General features: G+C 40.7%; 1 protein-coding gene across 11 annotated transcripts in view; it reads left to right on the top strand.

The window, feature by feature from the left end:
• The window catches only part of DIS3L2 (DIS3 like 3'-5' exoribonuclease 2), a 365,476-nt gene that overhangs the window by 180,879 nt on the left and 158,222 nt on the right, over positions 1–26,375 (top strand). The window lies entirely within an intron of this gene.

Consider the following 26,375-nt stretch of genomic DNA (forward strand, 5'->3'; position numbering starts at 1 on the left):
GAGATACTTGATACAAGAGTTTATAATACTGTTATTTCTTCTGCTCAGAGGTTCAGTGCCTTCAAAGAGGTTTTGCCAATATTTTTATAGGAAGGTCAAAAGAACTAGGAATGAATCCTAATATACCTAAGAAACATATGCTATGAATAAATAATACATATTCTGTAAACTCCTAAATCAAACTTTTTTCCTTTTCCTCTCTTCTTCTCTCCTATATGGCCGGTTTAGTCACTAAATTGTGTCTGACTCTTCCGACTCCGTGGACTGTAGCCCACCAGGCTCCTCTGTCCATGGGATTCTCCAGGCAAGAGTACTGGAGTGGGTTGCCATTTCTTTCTCCAGGGGATCTTGCCAACCCAGGAATCAAACCCAGGTCTCCTGCATTGCATGCAGACACTTTACCAACTGAGCTATGAGGGAAGCCCCTTGTGTTTATATATATTATTTATATATCTATATATATAATATATGTGTACATATAATATATACCAAGTATACTAAATCAGTCACTGGAAATGCAAAGGCAGGTAAGGCCCAGCCGTTGTTCTTCATGACTTATCTGTTCGCAGGAAGGCAGATTTATACTCAGATAAACTACAGCAGAGAATGGCAAGTCCTATAATATCCGTATGAACTGCCAATGTCATTGATGCTAGAGCTGATATGTGAGAAATGAGCAGGCATTTCTAGAACTAGAGTGACTAAGTAGTCTTCAGTTTAGTGGCAGGCTGTGGCTGCAGAAAGAGTGGGGTGTTCCCTTAAGCCTCCCAGATCTACTGTAACAGGACTCACAACTTCTATGGTTTTGATGGCTTCTTGACCCCCTCTGCTGGGCCACCCTGCCATGGAGCCTGCGATGTTGCCCTGGCTCTAGCTACGTAAGGACTTCTACATACCCATTTAGGTTTGGTATTTGAACAATTATATTTGGAACAGAAAAGTTCCATCAATCTTTAAACCTCATAATCCAATTATGTCAGTAAAATTCCAGTTTTTTAGTCCAGTGGAATTGGGGTAATATTTTGCAAACTGAAGTTGAGAGAAATAGTGTTTATTTTGAAAAGAAAAATGGTTGGTTAGCAATTTTCAAGAAGGAAGGCTGGTGTGAACTCCTAGGAGGAATCTGGCCCTCCTGATTGGGAGCACCATTTTTCTGGACCTTGGGCTTCAGTCTCTGGAGAATTGGTGCTTGCATGGCCTAACCTGTAGCTCTCCTTAGCGGGCATTTGAAGGTAAAAAAAAAAAAAAAAAAAAAGGCAGCGCCAATACTGCAAGCCTTTGGGGATCAGGAAGAGAATATATCCAAGGAAACTGCTTAAAGGGGGTTGCACCAGAAGCCCAAGAAACCTCAAGGTTATTTCTGAGACTGGCTCCAATTATTTCCAATTTCATTCATATTGTTTTGCTTCCTTTGTTGCTAAACTGAAACCAAAGCTTAAAAGCTCAATTAAAGTAGAAAGTGAAAACCCAAATTATTGGAGGGGGAAAATACCATACTAAACTGATTTTTATACTTCAGTAGTGTTGTAGAAGTTTGGATCATGTCACTTTTCAGTAAAACTATGAGCTTTCTTGAAGTGGAGGTGGGTTCTATAGTTTTTCACAGGAGAACTTGTGGATATCTATTTCTTTACTATTCCCTCAATAAAAAGGAAGCCCAGTGACCTCCACCGGACCATTACAAATGTGAAACTTGGCACTTAAAATTGCTTGCTCTAAATTTTCCAATTGCTTTTTCTCTCTCTCTCTTTTTTTTTTCCATTTAATGTCGTTCTGCCAACTAGTGATTTTATTATTATAAACAGGACATTGTATTCACTTTTAAGAAGAAATATGAAGCTGGAGGTAAAATTACAAACTGCAGCTTCTCAGCTGCCAAAATAGAAAACAATGAGCTAAAAATACTGAGCACAGAAAGGGTGTTGTGGTAAGAAATATTGAAATATCTTCAGGATGGAACTGTTCCAGATAGACAGAAATTTCCTCTCAATCCAGGTAAAACCAACCTTGAAATAGCAACTTGAAAGGAGAGACATATAATACTAACCTCTTTCAGGTCAAGCCTCTTGTGGGAAAGCTTTCAAACATAACTAACATTAAATGACTAATGATCTTGCTGTTTATCAGGAAGTCCAGTCTGATTAAATTGCCATTTAGAAAAGGTCCCTCTGGTGAGGGAGTGTGGCAGCATAGAATGAGCATTGGAAGTTAGGGACTAGCTGGGTGACCTTGGGAAAACCAATTACATTTGGGGAGACAGTGAGCACAGATGTAACTGAAGTTTCATCTTTGGTAAATGGATTATTTTTGACCAAGTTATCCAAAAGGTGTTGGTAGGCCTCATGTTCTTTGGGATTTTACTATGTGCTATGGAGAAAAAAGATTCCGTGGCCATCCTGTTTTGGAAAACGCTGGGTTAATACATTTCTTAGAACATTTTTTTTTTGTGGATCATCTCATGAAACTAGTATTTGTTAGGATACACTATGAAATTGCTAAACTAAATATTTTAAAACGTAATAGGTCTAATGGTGTGTGACTGTGTTTGGGATGTCCTTTCTGAATTATTCAGAGCAAAATTCTTGGATTTGAAAAAAAGTGGTATTCCACTGGTGATTATCTGCCACATTTATTTGACAAATATTGACTGTGCTTCACTGTGGGCAACAGAAGGAATTCAAGAACTGTGCTTTAAAGCACAGTCTTTAAAGCACTCTCAGCTCTTCCATTGCCAAGGGAACCCCTTCTTTTCTTGCCTGGTGGGAAGCAAAGTTAAACTGTGTCAGTTGCTCAGTCATGTCCGACTGTTGCAATCTCATGGACTGTAGCCCGCCAGGCTCCTCTGTCCATGGAATTTCCCAGGTGAGAATACTGGAGTGGATTGCCTTTTCCTTCTCCAGGGCATCTTCCTGACCCAGGGATGGAACCTGGGTCTCCTGCATTGCAGGTAGACGGTTTACCGTCTAAACCACCAGGAAGCCTGGAGGAAGCTGTCATTGTCATTTGAAACAGCAATGCTATTCCCTTCATATAAATCCCAACTCACTGTTTATGAAAATACAAGAAACTCATGGATACTAGCAAAGATGAATGGGTCCGAAAGTAGATCCACAAGTGGATATTCTTAACTATAAGTACTTGCGTACTTTGTTAACATAAAATTTATATTGATAAGTAGCACTAAATCTCAATGAAAATAAGTAGCCAAAGATTAGTAGATTTTATCTGAACACGTAGAAAAATGCCTGTTGACAGAGAAGACAGTATTTAAACTTATGCTCAAAAATAATTTTGTACCATTTTGCAAATATGAATGCATAGGAAAGATGATTAATTCCTATACATTCTAAATACATAAAATTTGTTTGGAAGTTATACTGTAATGATAAAAAAAAAAACCTTATTTTTATGTGGGTGGCTGAGGATTTAGAGTAAACTATTTCAAATCCTGAAAGATGATGCTGTGAAAGTGCTGCACTCAAATATGCCAGCAAATTTGGAAAACTCAGCAGTGGCCACAGGACTGGAAAAGGTCAATTTTCATCCCAATCCCAAAGAAAGGCAATGCCAAAGAATGCTCAAACTACCGCACAATTGCACTCATCTCACCTGCTAGTAAAGTAATGCTCAAAATTCTCCAAGCCAGGCTTCAGCAATACATGAACCGTGAACTTCCAGATGTTCAAGCTGGTTTTAGAAAAGGCAGAGGAACCAGAGATCAGATTGCCAATATCCGCTGGATCATCGAAAAAGCAAGAGAGTTCCAGAAAAACATCTATTTCTGCTTTATTGACTATGCCAAAGCCTTTGACTGTGTGGATCACAATAAACTGTGGAAAATTCTGAAAGAGATGGGAATACCAGACCATCTGACCTGTCTCTTGAGAAACCTGTATGCAGGTCAGGAAGCAACAGTTAGAACTGGCCATGGAACAACAGACTGGTTCCAAATAGGAAAAGGAGTACATCAAGGCTGTATATTGTCACCCTGCCTATTTAACTTATATGCAGAGTACATCATGAGAAACGCTGGGCTGGAAGAAACACAAGCTGGAATCAAGATTGCCAGGAGAAATATCAATAACCTCAGATATGCAGATGACACCACCCTTATGGCAGAAAGTGAAGAAGAACTAAAGAGCCTCTTGATGAAAGTGAAAGAGGAGAGTGAAAAAGTTGGCTTAAAGCTCAACATTCAGAAAACTAAGATCATGGCATCTGGTCCCATCACTTCATGGGAAATAGATGGGGAAACAGTGGAAACAGTGTCAGACTTTATTTTTTGGGGCTCCAAAATCACTGCAGATGGTGATTGCAGCCATGAAATTAAAAGACGCTTACTCCTTGGAAGGAAGGTTATGACCAACCTAGATAGCATATTTAAAAGCAGAGACATTGCTTTGCCAGCAAAGGTCCGTCTAGTCAAGGCTATGGTTTTTCCAGTGGTCATGTATGGATGTGAGAATTGGATGGTGAAGAAAGCTGAGCGCCGAGGAATTGATGCTTTTGAACTGTGGTGTTGGAGAAGACTCTTGAGAGTCCCTTGGACTGCAAGGAGATCCAATCAATCCATCGTAAAGGAGATCAGTCCTGGGTGTTCATTGGAAGGACTGATGTTGAAGCTGAAACTCCAATACTTTGGCCACCTCATGTGAAGAGTTGACTCATTGGAAAAGACCCTAATGCTGGGAAGGATTGGGGGCAGGAGGAGAAGGGGCCGACAGAGGATGAGATGGCTGGATGGCATCACCGACTCAATGGACATGAGTTTGGTCCGGGAGTTGGTGATGGACAGGGAGGCCTGACGTGCTGTGATTCATGGGGTTGCAAAGAGTCGGACATGACTGAGCGACTGAACTGAACTGAACTGAGTGGGATTTAGGGATAATTAAACGTCAGAGTGGCAGTCTCTGAAATGTTTTTTATACTGGGATATTCAAAAATACCATAAAATTCACCTTTTTAATGTACAATTCAACAATTTCTTGGCCATTTTAAAAATTATGCAACCATCACCACTAATTTCAGAACATTTTTACCTCTCACAAAAGAAATACTAGACTTATTGGCAGTCAGTTCCTGTTCCCTCTCCACCCTAACTCCTAGCAGCAGTTAATCTACATTCTGTCTCTATGAATTTCCCTATTCTGGACATTTCATATAAGTAGATTCATGTAATAAGTGGCCCTTGTATCTGGCTTCTTTTACTTGGCATAATGTTGTCAAGGTTCACCCGTCCTGTAGCATGTGTCAATATTCCAACCCTTTTTATGGCTGAATAGTATTCCATTGTATGGATATACCACATTTTGTTTACCCATTTGTTGATGGACATTTAGGGTGTTTCTACTTTTTAACTGTTATAAATAATGCTGCTGTGAATATTTGTGTACAGCTTTTTGTGTGGACATATGTTTTAAATTCTTTTGAGTGTATACCTAGGAGTCACTTTATGTTTAACCTTTTGAGTAACTCAAACTTTTTTCCAAAGTGACTGCACAGTTTTACATTCCTACTAGCAGTCTGTGAGGATCCTAATTGCTCCATGTTTTCACCAACACTTGTTTTCTCTATTTGTAGTTATAGCGATCTTTACAGGTATGGAATAGTAGCTCATTGACAGTATCTCGCTGATAACATTCACTGGGTGGATTGACCCTCTTGTCATTATAAACTGTCCTTTTTGTCTCTAGTAACAGTTTTTATCTTGAAATCCATTTTTCTATTAGTTTAGGTACTCTACTCTTTTTGATTATTGTTTGCATGCTGTATATATATCTAAAAGGTATACCTATATCGCTTCCATTTTAAATAATATAATATGTGAACTCTTAAAAAATCACCTTCCCTATCTCCCTGAGGTTTGTTATTGTTAACTGTTTTTATTGCCCTTTGTGATTTCACTGAACTAATTCTAATTCTGTAGAATCTGTATTCTTTGTTGTGTGAAGTCACTAAAATTTCTGCTTTGCTAGCTTAATGGTCAGCTAATGAGTGAATGGAGATTTTCTTAAATGCTTTGAACCAATAGTCTCCCAGCCTTTGCTGAGAGCCTCTGTGCATGTGTTGGGTCATATCTCCAATGTTCAGACATGCACTTTACAGCTCTGCCTTAGTCTTCACTTCCTGCTGTACAGAGCTTCAAGGTCAGCCAGAGGTGAGCGCTTAAGTCCTTATCTGGTGTCTCTTGGGCATGTATGCAGCCTTATGCATGTGTGCACCTGTCTCAACCCCCAGGAATATGTCAAGTCTTTGCAAAGACCCCTGGGGACTCCTTTAACTTTTTTGGTTAGCTTCTTATTTTCCAGCTGTTAACACTGTCTTGGAAATCTGAGATGTTAAATAATTGCTGCTGACTGTTTTTAACAAGCACCCCTGAAGCTATAAGGCTTTTTGCATAGCAGCTAGGTATGAGTCAGGTCAAAGTAATGTGAATAGGATTTTTCAAGAAACTGCCAGACAACTCCCATAATGACAAGAATGCAGATTTTGGTGAGCTTGTGAACTTGTTCTGTCCCCTCCAGTGGCTGCTAGGCTGTTGGTTTTCACCAGAATTAGAAAGTTGTTGGTTTTCAAGGCCACCTCAGAGCTGGGGAGAGGGTCGTGGGAATAAGGCAAGTAGAAACCATACAGAGCTCACTGTTCTAATTGGAATTCATCTATTTCTCTTGAATAAATGTACATAAGATTTTTATAGGCCTCTGGTTAATTTCTGGAATTATGAAAAGGTTGATTTTAACCATTTCACCAATGTTACTAATGCTTGTATGGAAAGGTCCATACTCTGCCAGTCCCACTGCTGTCATTCTCAAGCCTCTTCACTTTTTAACACCAGGGATGAGGCTAAAAGGAGACAACTTCCAGCAGAAAGTTTTGAGAAAGAAGCAAACCCACACTGAAGATAACAGAAGAGAAAGATAGAATTTGAAAATAAGGGCCATGAGAAGTATATAATTGTATGGGCAAATCATTCTTAAGATTTAGAAATGTTGGACAGCTTGACATCCATATCAGTGGAGTGAAATTAACAACTTTATTGACAATAGGAAAAGAGAGGGATAAATTTCTTAGCTTTCTATGCAATATCTTGTTCTATACTTAACCCTTCATCTTTCCCCAAACGTTTTACTCTGTGGTAGTTCTGTATCTTGCCCTTGCCCTGTACTGCATTTCATCCATTTTTCAGGACCCATCTTCACTGCTGTGAATCTTTTGACACCTCACTCTGAAAGTATTAGTCATGCCCCGTTCTTCTTTCCCTTGACCATTTGTTCATACCTATGTTATAACACTTGCCATACTGTATTTCTCATTTACCTGTGTACAACTCTTTCTTTCTGATGGAGAGCAGTGTCCTAAAGAATAAGGACTAGATCTTACTTGCCTTTCTGTTTCCAGAAACTAATTGGTATATAATAAATCATATATGTATATATATGTATAAGATAAGGGAGAAAAAGACAAAAAGGGTTTTATTTAGAAGTTTGCAGAATGTGTTAATGTATTCAGAACTGAACTGAATGTGTTTTTAAGCAAGAGTAGGAATCATTCCTATTTCTTTTTGATATTCCTAGGCAAAAATATAGATAAAACACAGTCCAGTGCCTTCAAAAAAGAAGTTGTTAAGATATTTTCCTATCTGATTTTCATACTAAAGAGTAAAGCATTAAAATTACTGTAATAAAATAAGGCACAACTTCTATTTCTGACAAAGATGGAGTAAACACATTCTTCCTAGTCCTTTGTCTTACAACTATAAACATGGGGTATAACAGAACAAACACGTATAGGAAGATTCTGAAAGGAGGGGAAGAGAAGGTGGATTGCCTAGGGATCTCAAGACTCGAGGGCCAGCATGCCAGTGATCCCCTGGTTTTCTTATTGTCTCCTACATATCCTAAATAGGGTACTGTGGAAATTGCCAACCTGGAATGGCCAAAAAGCACAGGAAAAGCGATTTCCAAGAGAAACCTTTCTCTTCTAGCCAAAGACCAAGAAAAGGGTGGTCTAAAACAGAAAAGCTTTTTAGCAATGCTCACCATGCTCCAACCAAATGCCAGTGGAAAAGACACACACACACACCGTGGTTTCTGTGGGCCTGGGCACAATGTTAACAGTCTACACCCCGCCCCATCCTATCTCATGAAATCACGCAGCAGTGCTCCAATTGCTCCTTCCCTCCCCCCCACTTGGTGATGTCTGTGGAGCCATGCAGGGACTTAATTTTCCATTCTGCCTGCCACATTGCAGGTGACACTGATTCCTGCTTAGGGAGATGTATGCGGATCTGAGCAGGGGACTAATCTTCCCTCCCCTGCCCAGGAGATGTGGTTGGCGGTGCTCTAATTCCCCTGCCAGAGTGGTGTCAGTGGAACTAAGCATGAAGCCGTTCCTCCTTCCCCTCCTAAGTGGAAGCAGGCATGCTCCAATTCCCTAACTGCGATAGTGACACTGAGGCCAAGCAGGGTGCTCACCTGTTCCCATCCAATGGAAGCAGACTATTCTGTTTCCCCTGCATGGGTAGAACTGACAGAACTGAGAGTGGAACTAATCTTCCGTCCGCTGTCCAGTAAAAGGAAGCGTTTTCCCACTGTCCCCTGAGAGTAGTACCAGCAGCTTCCAGTGATGAGATGAGCCTCCATTCCTGCCTGGCAGCAAAGAGACTATTGGTCAGGGCCACTCACCATAACATCCTTGCCTGGTGTCAGTGGAGCTCAGGGCAAGCTGAGCCTCTGCCTTCTACCAGCATAAACAATGTGGTGGGAGAGGGATATTTAGCACTTACCTGCTTCCCTCTCCTTGTGTCAACAGGGATTTGCGCTTCTGCCCCCAAATTATAGTGACAAAATAGTATGCACCAGCGGAGAAGGCAATGGCACCCTACTCCAGTACTCTTGCCTGGAAAATCCCATGGACGGAGGAGCCTGGTAGGCTGCAGTCCATAGGGTCGCTAAGAGTTGGACACGACTGAGTGACTTCACTTTCACTTTTCACTTTCATGCATTGGAGAAAGAAATGGCAACCCACTCCAGTGTTCTTGCCTGGAGAATCCCAGGGACGGGGGAGCCTGGTGGGCTGCCATGTATTGAGTCGCACAGACTCAGACACGACTGAAGCGACTTAGCAGCAGCAGCAGCAGTATACACCAGACTTTAGGTTTTCCTCTTCCTGATGGCAGTGGGGCTTAGTGGGGAACTAAGCTTATACCCAGCTAATAATGGTTGATAACTGCCCAAATTTGGCCCAAGACAAGCCCACAGATTCAGTAAGCTATGCATACCCTATAAAGGAAAGCACACTCCTCCTATGTGTCTTCTCTCAGTACTTGCATGCAGTGCTGCTTTGCTTCTCACACCAGATGTGTATAGGAGTAAATCTTCATCACCTTTGATCAGGCAAAGGAAAAGTGATCACAGAAAAAAACAGATTAATTCAACTTCATCAAAATTAAAAACTTGTGCTTCAAAGAATACTGTCAAATATTAGTAGACAAAGACCACAGAATGGGCCAAATAATTGCAAATGATGTGTCTAATCTTTAAAGGGACTTGTATCCAGAGTATATAAAACTCTTACAACTTAGTAATAGAACTCAGATTTTAAATGAGCAAAGAATTTGAAGATATACCAGTAGCCAATAAATACATGAAACATGCTCAGTATCATAGGTCATTATGAAAATGTGAACCATAATGAGATAACACTGTAACCCACTAGGATAGCTGTGGTCAAAAATACAGATAACAAGTGTTAGTGAGGGTGCAGAGAAATTGAAATCCTCACAGATTGCTGGTATGAATGTAAAATGATGTAGCCACTTTGGAAAACTGGCAGTTCCTCAAAGGGTTAAACATAGAGGTAATGAGCCATCAATTTGGCCGTTAAAGAATTAGAAACATATCCACCCAAAAACTTAAATGTGGATGTTCATAACAGCATTTCCTTAATAGCCGAAAAATGGAAACAACCTAAATGTCTGTCAGCTGTAAACGGATTAACACTGTGTGGGGCATTCATTCATTGGAATATTTTTTGGCCGCGAAAAGAAATGAAGTACAGATACATGCTGCAACATGGATGAAACTTGAAGACATAATGCCAAGCTATAGGAACCAGACATAAAAGGTCACATGGTGTACTACAGATAGGAAAGTCACATAGTGGTGGCTAGGGGCTATAGGGAAGGGGAGATGTGGAGTAAGTGCTAATGGGCATGGAGTTTCTGTTTTGGGTGATGAAAATATTATGAGGGTAGGTAAGAGAAATGATTATGTAACTCTGAAGTGTCCATGTGATTTATTTCCAATTAGCAGTAGTCATGCCTTGAGTAAACCTCACTGATTGCAGTACTGCAACCGTGCAAAGCTTGAATTGTATATTTTAAGAGTGAATTTTATGGTGTGTGAATTATATCTCAATAAAATTATTATTAAGGGCTTCCCTGGTGGCTCAGTGGTAAAGAATCTGCCTGTCAGTACAGGAGACATGGGTTCAATCGCTGGTCTGGGAGGATCCCATGTGCCGTGGAGCAACTAAACCTACGCACCTCAACTATTGAGCATGTGCTCTAGAACTCGGGAACCACAACTACGGAACCGTTTTACTGCAACTGCGGAAACCTATGTTCTAGAGCTCGTGTTCACAGCAATGAGAAGCCTGCATGCCACAACTCGAGAAAAGCTTGGGCAGCAGTGAAGACCCAGCACAGCCAAAAAATATATAAATAAATAAAAATTTTTAAAAACCATTGTTAAAAATCAATACATGTAATCTATCATGTCAACAGAATAAACAAAAATTTAAAATTGTAAGATCCCATCAACTATTACAGAAAAGGCATTTGGAAAAAATTCAACACACATTCATATCAAAAGCTCTCAGCAAACTAGACAAAGAGAAGAACATTCTCAGCTTGATAAAGATCATCTGCAAAAAACCTACAGTGATAGGCACATCGATATATGAAACCGAATAGAAAGCTCAGGATTAGTTCCACACAAATATGCCCAATTAATTTTTGACAGAGAATCAGAAGCAATTCAATGGAGAAGAGATAGCCTTCCAGCAAATGATGTTGGTTGGAGGAATTGAACATATATAGACAAGTGAATGATCCTTGACCTAAACCTCATGCTTTATGCAAAAATTAACTGAAAATGGGCTTCATTATAAACTATAAAACTCACAGATAAGTGTATAGAATACTTGCATGATAGAAGGTTAGTAAAGGGATGGCTTCTACTTTGCCACTTCCCTGGTGGCTCAGTGGTAAAAGAATCCACCTACCAATGCAGAAGACGTGGGTTTGATCCCTGGCTCAGGAAGATCCCCTGGAGAAGGAAATGGCAACCCACTTCTGTATTCTTACCTGGGAAATCTCATGGACAGAGGAGCCTGGTGGGTTTCAGTCCACGGGTTGCAAAGAATCAGACACAACTGAGCACACGTGCTTCCACACTTCAAAAGAGTGCTTAGACTTGACATAGAAAGCACAGTCCATGTCAGGAAAGATCGATAAATTGGTTCTCAATGACATTAGAAGTGTTTGTTTTTCTGTGAAAGACTCTGTTAAGAAGATGAAAAGACAAGCTAGACTGGGAGAACGTATTTGCAAACCGCATATCCAACAAAGGAATAGTATCTACAACACGTAGAGAACCCTTAAAACTCAACAGTATAAAAGCAATCCAGTTAGAAAATTGGCAGAAGACACATGCTTCTTATGGCAAATGCATAAACAAAAAAAAAATGTTTAAGAACTTCCCTGGCTTTGGTCCAGTGGCTAAGACTCCACGCTGCCAATGCAGGGTGCCCGAGTTCAATCCCTGGTCAGGGAAATAGATCCCACATGCCATAACTGAGAGTTTGCATGCTGCAACTAAAGATCTCCCTACTTCAGTAAAGATCAAAGAACCTGAGTGTTCCAGCTATGACCTGGTGCAGCCAAATGAATAAATAAATATTTTTTAAGGTGAATTTCATTAGCCACTAGAAAATGCAAATTAAGTCTACAATGAAAATACCAGTACTTACCTATCAGAATGGCTAGAGTAAAAGCAAAAACCAAAGTCTGTGAGAAGTTCCAAGCAGAGAAAGTGATTCATTCCCACACTGCTAGTAAAAGTGTAAAATGGCACAGCCACTCTGGAAACACTTTTTGCAGTTTCTCAAAAAGCTAAATGCAACCACCATATAGCCTGGTAATTACATTCCTAGGCATTTATCCCAGAAAAATGAAAACTTACTGTTCACACAAAAACTTATGCACAGGTTTTCATAGCATCTTTAGTTGTAACAGTCCCAGACTGAAAACAACTCAGATTTCCTTCCATGGGCGAATGGTTAGACAAGCTGTGGTACATTCACATCAGAGAATGGTACTCAGCAACAGAAAGGAATGGACTATTGATATACACAAAAATTGCATGAATCTTCAGGAAATAAGCTGAGTTTAAGAAAAAGCCAATCTGCAAGGTTTATAGCTGTAAGATTCTATTGATGTCACTTTTTAGGAAAGACACATTTTGAAAATGGAGAATAGGTTTGTAGTTGTCAGGGACTGAGGTGTGCAGACTGGTGGAAGTTGGGTATGATTATTATTAACAGACAACTTGAAGCATCCTTGAGATAAGATAGCATTCTTTATCTTGACTGAGGTGGTGCTTACATGAACCTCCGTGTATGATGAAATTTTTGAGGACTTCATGAATACAGGTACCAATGGGCTATCTAAATAAGATCAGTGTACTGTCTCAACGTCAACATCCTGGTTTTGGTATTGTACTATAATTTTGTAAGATTTACCATTGGAAGTCACATAAAAAGAAGATGTGTGCGTGCCCAGTTCTGTCCGACTCTGCGACCCCATGGACTGTAGCCTGCCAGGTTCCTCTGTCCATGGAATTTTCCTCTCCAGGCAAGAATACTGGAGCCAGTTGCCATTTCCTCATCCAGAGGATCTTCCCAACCCAGGCATCGAACCCACATCTCTTGCGTCTCTTGCATTGGGAGGCGGATTCTTTACCACTGAACCACCTCGGAAGCCCCAACAGGAAGATAGCATCTCTCTATTATTTCTTATCATTGTGTATTAATCAATGATTATCTCAAAATTTTAAATTTTTTTAAAGGGGCACCAGATGAACACAGATGAGAAAGTAATTAATTTTGCATGAGGAAACTTTAAAGCCAGGTAATCTTTGAACTTGATCATGAGGGATGAATAGAATGTCCACAGGCTTTTGTCTTATTATTATTTAAAAAGGAAGAGGAAAAGGCAATTAACACTGTTACTGACATCCTCTGAGAAGACCTCTCAGTAGGAGAATATGTCTGTATGTCAGTAACCTTAGGCCTAGGTTAAGTTCAGGAAAATCTGAGGGTGTGAGTTAGAGGGCCAGAACAAAAAGTTTGGATGGAGGAAGATGAGTAAAATTTGGGTATTAAGTGCCTAGGATAATCAATAAGAGATGTCCAAGAGGCAGAAAGAAAAACCTGGCACTCATGAAAGGAGTCTGGGCTGCAGATACCTACTCAGGTACATGAAGTAGTAGTTAAAGCCACAAAGTGAATGAATATACCTAGTAAGCCTATAGTCGGAAAAGGGCCAGAGGACCAGTGATGGACTGTGAAGAGCTCCAACATTTAAAGGGTGGAAGCTTCTTAGGAAAAGGTGAGGAGTGGGCTACAGAAAGGAGGATGTTAGAAGAGTTAAAGAAAAAGAGAAGGCATAGGTGGTGGCAAGTGCCAAGCAAGGGTGAGCTGCCCTGGGCTCTGGGACAGAAGTCATTGCATTTATTTATCAAGCCCTTTTCTTTGTCTTTAGACTATCTCATGAGTTGTTTCAGTGGCATCACCATAGTCAAAAGAGTGGAAGGGACATGAAAAAGTGGGGACACTAAATACACACATGCCTTTCAAAGAGCTTTACCACGCCAGAGGCTGTGACGGGGAGCTTGAGAGAAGTAGGGTCCTCAAGATGTTTGTGAGAATGAGGAGGGTTTGAGCCTGCTGGCAGGCAGCGGGTAAGGAGCCATACACATTTTTGGACTCCTCTTCGGAAATTGCCTTCAGAGCCTAAGGCACATTTTCAACAATGGCAAATCTTCATCTTTGAGAGTGCACTTGAATTTTGGAAACAGCCAAGTCAGTTTGAAGCCAAGAGTGGTAAATCAGGTGGGTGATCAGGCTGGATAATACGACTTCAAAAAAAAAAAAGTGTAATTATAAAGTAGTAAAACTGATTTTCTTGTGAAGCTCGTGAATTGGCTTAGAAAGTAGTTCTTACAGAATTCCAAAAACCTCTTAAGCAGTTGTGGCATTATGTGAGCAAGTGTACGGAGTCCCTTTGTAGGTTTCAGAGGAAGACACTGATGTGCATAGAGGTCCTGTTATGTGTATAATGGTTTTGTTGCATGTATTTACTCATATTTGTTATATATATTCACTCAGAGTGTACAAATGTAAAGTTGCCCTGTGTTCTTTTTGCCTGAGAGGTGACCTAGTGGAATTATACCAAAGTTTGTATGTGGGAGAATCCAGAGTTTCAAATTGTGATTGTTTAAACAGTTCTCCTGTGGTCTTACAGATGTAATTAGAATTCCTAGGATAGGAGTGTTCCCACAAGCATAATAATGCTTTAAATGTGTGTTCAATTATCCTTTTCTATAGCCATATTTAATCGTTTCTTTTTGAAACAGAGTTACTTTGAAAATATTAAATCACCCGCATGATCTTGACTGTTGGTCAGACCTGACATGGTGCTGGGCACGTAGGAGGCATTCATTGGGTGTCCCTTTCCTGTTGTCTCCGCCTTGGGGCTTGATACACACCAAGGACACACCAAGAGAAAGATCTGTTCCCTAGTAATAGATCATCTCCGTTACGTTCTGCCAGAAATATCCAGGATAAGGAAAATGAACATGTGAGAAAGTTTGAAGTTTTCATTTAGCCTTGTTGTTAATGTGGCAAATATACATATACCAAAATATAATTTATTGACTGCATCCTTTGTACTTTTTGATACATATAATTATTTTATACTTAAGCATTACCTTATTAATCACTAAAACAACCATGTGAAATATTGGACTGGCCAAAAAGTTAGTTTGGGATGGTACAGAAAAACCCAAATGAACTTCTTATCCAATAATCACCCCTATTCGACCGATGAAGAAACTGTGGCTCAGATGAGTGCAGTCACTTGCCCAAGGTCACATGGTTGAGAGGGGCAAAGCTTGGACTTGAATTCAGTTCTGCAGCCTAGCAACCTCTTACCACCATCTCCGTATGTCTCCACATTAAAACTCACACCCTTGATAAAACATTTAAAAAAAACAATCAAAGAAAACATCAAATCAAAAAAAAAAACAAAAAACCACAAACGCTGCATGCTTCCCCTCCCCATATTGAGAAAGGAGAAGTTAGAGCCTCCTTCAAATCTCTGCTGGCCAAAAAAAATGTCATAGCATTGTACTTGGTGTGATTCGAATTACAGAAGCAGTCCTTCTAAAAATTAATTTGTTTTTGAAATAGAAACTTGAGGGACTTCCCAGGTAGTCCAATGGTTAAGACTCTGGGCTTCCACTGCAGGGGGCATGGGTTCAATCCCTGGTTGGAACTAGATCCCGTATGCTATACAGTGCGGCACTTCCACTCCTCCCACAATAGTAACTCGATGTTGATATCCTGCCATGCCCTCCCTCTGCTTCCCAGCACCTGGTGCTCCCAGGAGTGGGCAGCGTGGAAGCATCAGCTGTAACATTCTGTCATGGCTTGCTAACGAGAAAGCCTTGGGGAAAGCCACAACGAGTTAGCCATTCTAGGAAACTTTCCACAGCTGTTGCATTAATTAAGACTTTTGGTCCCAAATAACAGAAACCACTGGAGCTCACTTAAGCAGAAAGGCGAATTTGTATTAAGGATCCTGTGGTGACTCCCAGAATTCAAGGGCAGGGAACCAGGGACTGCAATGAGGCAGGAAACCCAGAAAGCCTTCTTGCTTCACCTCTGCCCCTCACGCCCTCTACACCCTGGCTTTCCCTAACTCACACCAGCCTCTCTTGCTTCCTGCCCCTCTGGGGGATGGCTGCTACTAAGAGCTACCACAGCCACCCAGAAGGAGCCTTGTTTCTCTCTCCCTCTTCTCCCCTCACATACCTTCCTCTTTCTCTCATTCTCCCTTCCTGTCCTGATTCCAAATTCAAGGGTAAGAATCAAGTTTTGTCCTGCTTTGGGTTACGTATTGGTTTGGGAGAGGGAGCGTCAAGCCAGTTAACAGTCCACCACGACTCTTGTTTCCTCCTCCCTTTATGCCATGGTGCCACTGGTTACTTTTCTATCCCAGGAGTTTGAAAATGTTAATGGCCCTGATAGCACAGGAATGAAACACTAGAATGTAGGTTTTAGAGACAAATTTGGCTCGAGTCATCACTCTGCCACTTACTAGGTATGTATTCTTGGGCAAGTTACTTAAATTCTCTGAGCCTTTCTTTCTTTACAAGTTAAAAGGAACGTACAGTTACTATATTTCTTATGAGGTCATGGCGGGGATTAAATATAATAACACGTATAATGCTTAGCCCAGGTCTAGCATACATTATGCTTGATAAAATACTGCCCCTTCCTTCTTTCTGGTGAGCATTAAGATACATTGCCTTGGACTTGGCAAAGGACTTGGGTTCTAAACCTAGAAAAGTGTCTAGGGTTGTATTCTCAGGCCAAAGCTAGAGGTCCCTAGGTGTCACCTGAAGTGGATTCCACTCTCACAGATAGATGGTACTTCCAGTCAAGGGGGTATTAGCTCTACCACAGCTCCAGCCTTTTTTCCTGTGGTTAGAGTTGAAGGAGCCCAATTAAAGATTCAGTTCGGTAAATATTAATTAAATATACTGTTTGCAAGACCCTGAACTCTAGGTTCTAGATCCAACCAGTCAATCCTAAAGGAAATCAGTCCTGAATATCCGTTGGAAGGACTGATGCTGAACCTGAACCTCCAATACTTTGGCCACCTGATGCGAAAAACTGACTCCTTAGAAAAGACCCTGATGCTGGGAAAGATTGAAGGCGGGAGGAGAAGGGGATGACAGAGGATAAGATGGTTGGATGGCATGCCCAACTCGATGGACATGAGTTTGAGTAAACTCCAGGAGTTGGTGATGGACAGGGAAGCCTGGCGTGCTGCAGTCCATGGCATCGGGTCACAAAAGAGTCAGGCATGACTGAGCGACTGAACTGAACTCTAAGTATTGTTGGAACTGAAAAATACATAATTGAAAGAGATAGTCCTTTCCACCAGGATGCTTGCTAAGGCACCGTGTTAATGAAGATAGGTCATCTTAAGAGGGGGAAAGTAGCCGGGTCATGGAGGATATGGAATGCCAAACTGAGGACTGTTAATGTCAGGATGGCCGGAAGCCAGTGCAGATTTTTGAGAAAGGAGCATAATCTAACAGTGTGTTTTAGGAACTTTATCCTGGTAGTCAAATGCTAAAGGATCTGAAAGGCAGGAATGCAAGAGAGGAAGGAGACTGGGGTCCAGCTGGGGAGCTGTTTCAGTAGGATGTGAGGGTGGGATTATGAATTCAAGGTCAGTTCAAAAGGTCATAAAGGCTAAAGGATGGGGATTGGGCTGAGATAGAGGAATTATGCTGGATAACTTGAACCCTGAAAGTGCAGGAAGAATTGTAGGCTGTGGATGAGGTCATTGGGGATCACTTGGGGGCTTTTCCTCTCCTGAAGTTGGGGTGGGAATGGAGAAGGGAACACTCCATGGTTCACTGTACCCTGTGGCTGAAGAAGTACCAACTGTAACTAGAGGTGCTATATTAGAGCTTGACTTGCCTGGAGAATTTGTGGGTGTTGTTTTTGTTTTCTGAGAAAGGAAATCTAGATAAATTTTAGTGCCTTATTTGGAAAATCTATGGAGCAAACAGTATTTTGAACACATTTTCATCCAAAATCTAAGTATTCTATATTAAAATTAGCCAGAAAGTTATTACTAGGCTGCTTTGAAAAAAAAAACAAACAAACTGTGGAATCAGTTCTGTGAACAATGAAAGAGAATTTTGACCTAAAATTAATATTTAGAAGACAAGACTAGAGTGTGCTTTCCCCATTACGCTTTTCTGTTAAAAATTACAAAATCCTACTTACGTTGGCCAAAGTAATTTTTAAAGAGTCCCTGATCATCATGAAATACAGCTGAAACTTTTGACATTTTAGTTTGCTATATTCATGTTGTTATTATTTTCAACAGTAAATTTAGTTAAAATGCGTATGTGTTTTCTTAAATCTCTCACTTCCCTGAACTGAGACTCTAGTAAATGTTCTCTGTACTTTGCAGAACTGATCGAGGTCTAATAAGGCTCATTCATGGTGCTCTTATTCATGCTTTTAATAAAATCAGTCATTTAGGGGAATACATTTTCCAGGCAGTTCCCCTGCCTCCCAGGGAAAATATTTTGAGGCCTCCCAGTGACCATGGGATTAAAAGGTTTGACAGGGAAGTCCTAGAATTCTTGAAGAACTAGGCCTTTGAAAGATTCATTGTTGTGGACTCTCCCTTTGAAAGAGACCACTTTATCTTGCTCCTAAACATCTATAGGACAGACATAGCACTTTCTGAAAAGAAATTCTGGGTGATGCGGAAGAGCAGACTATGTAGGTAATCCAGTATGGGTAGTGTGTAATTTGAAGAATGATAGTTCCATTTTTATGGTTGCCATAACAATCATACAGTTGTGCAGAAAATGTGTATAGCTTTTATAGAAGGGAGCTGGCACCATTGTAATGATTCTTCTCATATCAGAACAACTGTTTTCAGATCTGAAAAATAGGGGTGGCTTAACCCTTCCCCAGTTAGCTCAGCATGCTCCCTGAGAAGGCTCTTTGGAGCTCTAGTGCTGTGGAAATGTATTCACCACTTACATTTGCATTTTAGCCTGATAAATGGATTGAGAATTAAGGATGATGATCCTTTCAACAGCAGGTTCTGAATTCCTGGCTTGGGAATTCAAAGGATGACTGTTCCTCAAATAGAAATCTAGGAGAGATGTCTAGACATAGTTAATTCCTTGACTTTGTGACTATTCTTAATTCTGTCCACTAGAATTTAAATCTGTCCAATACTGGCCTTTACCATTGTGCTTAAGTTGCTAATAAAGTCATATTAAAATTTGGTTTATATTTTCTGTTTTATTTTAATATATTAACTATGGATTTTCTGGACATTGCAAAGCCAAATTTAAAAGAGTAGTATTTTAAAGTAGTATACTTTATGTTACTCTTTGGCTACTTTTTCCTGCTTTTGGATACTTAGAACATGACTTTCTCTGGCATACTAAAGAATATTCATTTTGAATAACTTGATGTCAGAACTCTGTATGTGGATTTTCAGGCGGAGGGTAAAAAGTTGTCACATTTTGATTTGGTACCTAAAAATGAAGTCATTGTCAATTTAATCAACCATAGAGAAACGTTTCTCAAAGAAATTTGGGGTAATCATTGGTTCTGCCAAAATGCTTCTGGGGTGTTTAAATCTTAAGTTAAACTATGGAACTAAGGGTGACTCGAAGAGATTTCAGCTTCCATTTGAAATCAAACTTGTTGGTCTAATTAACTTCTTTTAACACCTTCTTTTTTGAATTCTTGTTCCATTAAGTTAAAGTTCTGCAGTTCTGTGATGTTTGCAAGTTACTTTATCTCTCTGAGCCTCAGTTTCCCATCCATAAAAGGAGAGTGAAAAATCACCTCTCACGAGATGATTTCTAGGAGATGTAGGGGGAGGAAAAAGCATTTTTAATGAGAGTGAGATTTCCTGTGTCTTGAGCTGAAGACGTCAGATACATTTTACACATAGGAGAACTTTTCATGCCTAAACTCTTAACCTTATATTTAGGAGCTTAGATATTTGATCCCCCTGTGAGAGCACTTCCTGTAAGCTTACTGCTACTTCATTTTGTCTGATTTTAAAACTTATTATGTATCAATCACTGTTTTCCTCTCTGTTTTAAAGTAACCCCAATGTGATATTTTAAATCTGGATTATAAGAAAGCTCTACTACCAGAGGTCAAAGAAGAGAATGAGATGTTCAGCAAGCATTTCTGGTAGAAAGACTTTCTGGACCCAGTGGAACTGAGCTGTTCTTGTTGCTCCCTTAGCTGTGCAGAGCTGCGTTCTGAACACCCGCAAGCCTGGGTTTTAGACTTCTTGGACAGGAAGTGAAAGAGCGAAGAGGCTGAGCCATTCCTGATCTACACATCAACTGTTTTGGTTGAATTGTGCCCAGTAGTTCAGGGCTTTCAGATAAACTAATTGGTGGCTTCCAGGCCTTTGCACTAGCTCTTCCTTTTGCCCAAGTCTTTCTTCCTCCTTATGTGAAGTCTGTGGCTCACTCCTCACCTCCTTCAAGTCATCTTCAAATGTCACCATCTCTTTTGAAGCCTGTGCTGACTATCCTATTTATAATTGTTATCAGCACTTCCAGTCCTCCTTACTCTGTTCTAATGTTCTTTTTTTTTTTTTAACCTCCATCACACTTAATGACAATACTGTTTATTTTCTGCAGCCCCCTCCCCCACTAGAATGTAAGTGGGTAAGATTCTTTGTTCTCAAATGTGTCCCAGACACCTAGAGTAGTAAATGCCCATAAACAATGAATGAAGGAATTCTGGCCTTCTTTCTGTTAACCTCTGATAGCTTCACATTGACATTCTACTGGTTCCTACAACTTCAATTTGTTCTTGACACAAAATAAGTGAAAATTTATGAAAAGAGCTGCAAGTATACATAGGCATCAACCATTTAGTAAAGAAAGTCGGGCACAACTTAGTGACTGAACAGCAACAAAAGCAAAATATCTAAAATTGACATAAGACAATAATAAATGGTCCTAATGTTTATCAAATATATGGCATCACCACACAGAGAAAAAATTAACTTTTGGGCACTGTGCTTTTGACCTCCTTAGTGCCTATATTCTGAGGATAAAACTCCAAAGAAATCTTAAACTTAACAGATACTTTGTTGCTGGCAGATATTGGGATTGTAATTCTGAAACTGTTTTGAATATTGAAGCCATGGGGAGCTGAGGTTCTCAGCAGGAGAATAAAAATATAAATATGGAATGGGAGAAGATGAGGAAGAACTCTGTAGTACTAGAGTCCAGTCGGAGGTATAAATATGACTGAAACAGTATACTAGGTTTTACCACAGGAAACTACCAGTTTTAAGTCATAAGTAGTCAAATATCACAAATTTCACCTGACTTAATTCAGTATTTTCTAATTCTGCTCTTTAAAAGGGTCAGGTAATAATGAGCATAGCAATCTTTAGGACCCTATCTTGGTTTCTAAATACCATTCATTCTCCTCCTTAGGGACATGCTGATTATTAGTCTGGGGCAGGAAATGTACAAGATGAGCCTGAAATATTTACTGTGCCAAAAAGCATAGAAGTGCTGGAAGACTTAAGGAGACACATCACAAGCACATAGAGATCACTGGAAGGGCTTCCACCAGCCTAGTTTGGGACAATTTGAGTATTAGAAAGAATGGTAATGGATTATACTTCATATCATTTTTTTAAAGTCGGCGCATCTGTAATAATACTCAAAGAGAAACCAGAAACAAACAAAAAAGTAGGGAGCAGAGCAGGAAAAGCTCTTGACAGCAGTGTGTCTGCTAATAATACAGAAGGTATCATGGGGTTAGAGAAAAGCACCATTTTACAGCTTGCAAAGCTATGATTGATTCAGGCAAAATTCATCAGTGGAAGCTAAAATCATTGGCTGAAAGGTTATTTGAACCTTTCTCTAATTGTTGTTTTTGTTGTTTAGTTGCTAAGTCATGTCTGACTCTTTTGCAACCCCATGGACTGTCACCCACCAGGCTCCTCTGTCCATGGAATTCTCCAACCAAGAATACTGGAGTGGGTTTCCATTCCCTTCTCCATGGGATCTTACCCACGCAGGGATTGAACCCATGTCTCCTGCATTTGTAGGTGGATTCTTTACCACTGAGCCACCAGGGAAGCCGGGAAAAGTTGTTTCCGAATAGGATATTCACATGATCTAAAAAATTTATTCCACAGATTAGTTATTAACTAATAAAGAGTAAAAGGGAGCCAGAACAATCTGGTTCTTAGCACCTTAGCAGATCAAATCTGGCACCCTGACAGCTTGTACCTTCTGAAGGATTGCAGTATGAAGCACGCTGTCACTTGTGAAGGGTTCATGGCAGAAGTTCCCCCTGAATCTAGTCAAGACTTAAAACGTAACTTTCTATTTGTTGGAAATTTAGAGATTAGTTTTGCCACATTTGATTTATTTCTGTCCTTTCCTCTCTTCCTCCTTCCATAAGGAAACAAGCTGATAAATCTAGAACATGAGACATTCTACAAAACAACTGGCCTGGACTCTTCAAAAAAAAAAAAAAAAAGGCAGTGTTATAAGAAAAAAAAAGAGAGATTCATATACACTAAACAAACTAAAGAGACATGACTACCAAACACTGTGCAAACCTTGATTAGAGCCCAGATCAGGAGGAATACAAAAAGCTAAAGAGCCTTTGTGAGACAACTGAAGACATTTAAATATGATCTGTAGATGGAATATAGGGAAGTACTATTCATCTTAACTGTGATGGTAGTACTGTGGTTCTGCAAAAGAATGCCTTTATTCTTAGAAGACACATGCAGAAGGATAGAGGGGTAAAGTTTCATGCTCTGTACTACATAATTTAAAATAGTTCAAATGTTTAAGAAAAGCTAAGTATATGAAAAGAGGGACAGAGGGAGGAGGAAGGTAAAAGAAATACGTCAAAGTATTGACATTTGATGAGTCTTAATGAGAGGTATATGGATGTTAATTTTACTATTCTTTAAACTTTCCTGAAAGTTTTACATTTTTCAGAATGAAAAATGAGAAGAAAGTTAATTTTAACATCTTCTCTAAGGTTTAAAAAATTTTTTTTCTTTATTGTTAATTGGCGGAAAATTGCTTTACAATATTGTGTAGGTTTCTGCCATACATCAACGTGAATCCATAAATTCTCTAAGATTAAACCATGGCTTTCCTGGCCTGTGCCGTGACCTCTGGCTCCCAGGGTACCAGGCTAGCCTCGTCTGCTCCAGGGGTGTTGGGTTTTTGAGATATAAAAGAAGCACAGAATGGCGAGAGGTTCATTGAATGGGTGAGTAAACAAATGCAACAATGGAGACCATTTCAGTCATTTCGGATCTGGTTCTTATCATATCACAGTTCTTTGGAAAGTAACCTAACAACTACATTCACGTGGTCCAGGATTTTGCTAAAGCTTGAGGTAGACCTTCTGTGGACCCTAGATTAAAACCCTCTAGGTGGGTGAACAGATGGTCAGAGCACTGCACGCTTTCTTTATGGAAGAAAAGTTATGACTAACCTAGACAGCATATTAAAAAGCAGAGACATTACTTTGCCAACAAAGGTCCGTCTAGTCAGTTCAGTTCAGTCGCTCAGTCATGTCCGACTCTTTGCGACCCCATGTCCGACTCTGTGCTCACAGCACGCCAGGCCTCCTGGTCCATCACCAACTCCTGGAGTTTACCCAAACTCATGTCCATAGAGTCGGTGATGCCATCCAGCCATCTCCTCCCTGTCGTCCCCTTCTCAGCCTCAATCCTTCCCAGCATCAGGGTCTTTTCCAGTGAGTCAACTCTTTGCATGAGGCGGCCAAAGTACTGGAGTTTCAGCTTCAACATCAGTCCTTCCAATGAACACCCAGGACTGATCTCCTTTAGGATGGACTGGTTGGATCTCCTTGCAATCCAAGGGACTCTCAAGAGTCTTCTCCAACACCACAGTTCAAAAGCATCAATTCTTTGGCACTCAGCTTTCTTCACCGTCCAACTCTCACATCCATACATGACTACAGGAAAAACCATAACCTTGACTAGATGGACCTTTGTTGACAAAGTAATGTCTCTGCTTTTTAATATGCTATCTAGGTTGGTCATAACTTTCCTTCCAAGGAGTAAGCGTCTTTTAATTTCATGGCTGCAATCACCATCTGCAGTGATTTTGGAGCCCAGAAAAATAAAGTCTGACACTGTTTTCACCATTTGCCCATCTATGTGCCATGAAGTGATGGGACCAGATGCCGTGATCTTAGTTTTCTGAATGTTGAGCTTTAAGCCAATTTTTTCACTCTCTTTCACTTTCATCAAGAGGCTTTTTAGTTCCTCTTCACTTTCTGCCATAAGAGTGGTGTCATCTGCATATCTGAGATTATTGATATTTCTCCCGGCAAGGCTATGATTTTTCCAGTGGCCACGTATGGATGTGAGAGTTGGACTACAAAGAAAGCTGAGCGCAAAAGAATTGATGCTTTTGAACTGTGGTGTTGGAGAAGACTCTTGAGAGTCCCTTGGACTGCAAGGAGATCCAACCATTCCATCCTAAAGGAGATCAGTCCTGGATGTTCATTGGAAGGACTGATGTTGAAGCTAAAACTCCAATACTTTGGCCACCTAATAAGAAGAGCTGACTCATTGGAAAAGACCCTGATGATGGGAAAGATGAGGGCAGGAGAAGAAGGGGACGCCAGAGGATGAGATGGTTGGATGGCATCACCGACTCAATGGACATAGGTTTGGGTGGACTCTGCGAGTTGGTAATGGACAGGGAGGCCTGGCGTGCTGCGGTTCATGGGGTCGCAAAGAGTCAGACACGACTGAGCAACTGAACTGAATTGAACTGATGGCCTGATGGACTTCCCTAGTGGCTCCGACAGTAAAGAATCTGCCTGCAATGCAGGAGACCCAGGTTCGATTCCTGGGTCGGGAAGATCCCCTGGCAAAGGGAATGGACCCACTCCAGTATTCATGCCTGGAAAATTCCATGGACAGAGGAGTCTGGCAGGCTACAGTTCATGGGATCACAATGAGTCAGACACGACTGAGTGACTAACCCTTAACACTATGGCCTCGTATGTGTCATTTCATCACTTGAGGGGAGTGGAGGGACAGATGAACCAAGATCTCTTTCTGCTTTAAATAGTCCTTAGTCTTTTTCTGTTCTGAAAAATCTGTGATTTGTGTCCGGCTTTTTAGCATCTGCTGTGGTAGTAGTCGTGAGTGAAAGAGTATTAACATATCTGCAGCTGCCATCACAAAAAAATAAAAGGTCCAGCCCCACTGTACTTAGTGGGGCTGATTTAGGTTTGAATGGTGCTCCCAGCTCCCTTTGCTTTTGACAGGAGAAATCCGGCTGTCCCAGAGGAAAATCAGTGTAAAGTGGAAGCTTGGATGAATTCAGCATCTGACTTGACTGGTTCATCCTAGCACTCATCTGGCTGGACTCTGTACGTGATGCTCCATAGAGATGCATTATCATAGTGAAGTGCTTCAACTCCTTAGTTATTTTTCCTGCTCCAATTTACATAAAATTTTCTGGTTTCTATATAAACTCTGTTGTTGTTTTTCAGTCACTGAGTCATGTCTGACTTTGTGACCCCAGGGACTGCAACACACCAGTCTTCCCTGTCCATCACCAACTCTCAGAGTTTGCTCAAACTCATGTCCATTGAATCAGTGATGCTATCCAACAGTCTCATCTTCTTTCGTCCCCTTCTCCTCCTACCTTAATCTTTCCCAGCATCAGGGTCTTTTCCAATGAATCGGCTCTTTGAATCAGGTGGCCAAAGTATTGGAGCTTCAGTTTCAACATCAGTCCTTTAGATGAATATTCAGGGTTGATTTCCTTTAGAATTGACTGGTTTGATCTCCTTGCTGTCCCACCTAATCCAAGAAAGTGAGTAAAAATTGTACTCTTTATCCCTTTAAGGTTATTTCTTAAATATTTTCCATCCCTTTCCATCCATTCACCATCATTGACCCAGATCTTCCTCACCAGAATTGCTTGCTAGCAAGGAGACAAACCCAGAGGCACGGACAGAGGAGGGCCTCTATAAATTTTGTTAGTCTGGAAATGGTCCCTGAACCGCAGTTTGTAAAACACTGTTTTATGAGAAAAGAAGATGGGATGAAGACAGAAAAGGACACCCTTGGAAACAATAACAACTGTGGTGTGACCACAGGGTTGGACGCCAGGAGGTCATGAGTTCTAATCCTAAATGTATTTCCCAAGACACAGTGGCAAAACTGAATGGAAAAGTGCTCAAGGGAGCCCTTTTGGTCATTTTTTTTCATTCACTTATCCATCAGCTATTCATTACATGTGTGCCTTCAGTGTGCTGGAAGAGATCCACAGGTCGGTCAGTGTCAGAGCCAGACCTTAAGGAGATCCCAGCCTTGTCACAGTGCTGAGACACGCATCCATAAGTAACCCCCAGCATGCTGGGTGTAGTGGTCAGTGCTGTAGGATTGGTCCGGGTTGCAG

Source organism: Giraffa tippelskirchi, chromosome 3 (assembly GCF_054371585.1).
Source record: "Giraffa tippelskirchi isolate mGirTip1 chromosome 3, T2T-mGirTip1v1.2.pri, whole genome shotgun sequence".
Lineage (NCBI taxonomy): Eukaryota > Metazoa > Chordata > Mammalia > Artiodactyla > Giraffidae > Giraffa > Giraffa tippelskirchi.